The sequence below is a fragment of the Triticum aestivum genome, chromosome 1A, assembly GCF_018294505.1.
Source record: "Triticum aestivum cultivar Chinese Spring chromosome 1A, IWGSC CS RefSeq v2.1, whole genome shotgun sequence".
Classification (NCBI taxonomy): domain Eukaryota; kingdom Viridiplantae; phylum Streptophyta; class Magnoliopsida; order Poales; family Poaceae; genus Triticum; species Triticum aestivum.
This window is the reverse complement of record NC_057794.1, coordinates 27,045,279-27,046,969: the sequence shown is the minus strand read 5'-3', so window position 1 is coordinate 27,046,969 and position 1,691 is coordinate 27,045,279.

The following is a 1,691-nucleotide window of genomic DNA, read 5'->3' as shown; positions in this document are numbered from 1 at the left end:
CCTCGCCCGACACCGTGGCTGCGCGCCACTGTCCCCTGCCCCGACGCGCGCCGCCCCTGCCCCGTCGCCGTCGCCGTGCCACCGTCCCCTGCCCCGAACGTCGCCTCCTCTGTGAGCACCGCACGTCTGCCGCCCCCGCCGCCCCATGCATTTTTTTATTATACATGCTATTTTTTACATGTTTTTAGATTTTCATATATATGTGTATGTATGTATTTTTAGATATACGTATTTTTTTATGTATGTTCATATATGTATGTATGTATTTTTTACATGTTTTTTGTATGTATGTATGTATTTTTTATATTGTAACGATGTTTTAAAAATACATATATGCAAAAGTTAGATTTTTAATTAGAAAATTTTTATCTATATATGTTCTCTGATTTAGTACATTTTAGGTTAGTTTCATTTTAAAAAAAGTTTTATATATTTAGGAATAAGGAATAGAAGGAAGAAAATGTTATATATATGAGGGTCGAGAGGGGGTCGGCGGTCGAGAGGGGGTCGACGGTCGAGAGGGGGTCGAGAGGGGGTCGTCGAACATGAGAGGAAGAAAAGGATAAAAAAAGAAGAGGAAGAAGAAAAAAAGAGGAGAAGAAAGAATAGAGGAGATCTTCTCCTCTATTCTCCTCTATTCTTTCTTCTCTTCTATTTTCTTCTTCTTCCGATATGTATTAGTTTTTTCATTTAGGTTGTTAATTAGTAGATATTAATTTTGTTCATATATGTATGGATGCATGTGATATGTATGTATGTATGTATCTATCTATCGGGTATGTCGTTGTCGATATACCCCCTACCTGATAACTTCGACATGAGGGGGTCTAGAGGGGGTCTAGGGTCGCCGAGGGGTCGAGGGTCGTTGAACATGAGAGGAAGAAGAGGATAAAAAAAGAAGAGGAAGAAGAAAAAAAGAGGAGAAGAAAGAATAGAGGAGTTCTTCTCCTCTATTCTTTCTTCTCCTCTTTTTTTTCTTCTTCTTCCTCTTTATTTTATCGGGAACGAGGGTCGTCGAGGGTCGCTGAGCGGTAGAGGAGAAACCCTAAATAGAAAGTATCGTCGGTGTGAGATACATGTACCGTTGGTGTCGGACACTACATCCACGTCCCACAAGTGGCGCGGGCTTCGACGCCCACGTCACTTGTGGGACGTGGATGTAGTGTCCGACATTGACGGCCACATGTATCTCACACCCACGATACTTGCTATTTAGGGTTTCCTCTACCGTTCGGCGACCCTGACCCTCGACGACCCTCGTTTCCGATAAAATAAAGAGGAAGAAGAAGAAAAAAAGAGAAGAAGAGAAGAAGAAGAAAAAAAACAGGAGAAAAAAGAGAAGATTTCTTCTTCTCTTTTTTTTTCTTCTTCTTCCTCTTCCTCTCTTTTTTTTCTTCTTCTTCCTCTTTATTTTATCAGGAACGAGGGTCGTCGAGGGTCGCCGAGCGGTAGAGGATAAACCCTAAATAGAAAGTATCGTCGGTGTGAGATACATGTACCGTCGGTGTCGGACACTACATCCACTTCCCACGAGTGGTGCGGGCTTCGACGCCCACGTCACTTGTGGGACGTGGATGTAGTGTCCGACACCAACGGCCACATGTATCTCACACCCACGATACTTGCTATTTAGGGTTTCTTCTCCTCTTTTTTTTTCTTCTTCTTCTCTTCTTCTCTTTTTTTTCTTCTTC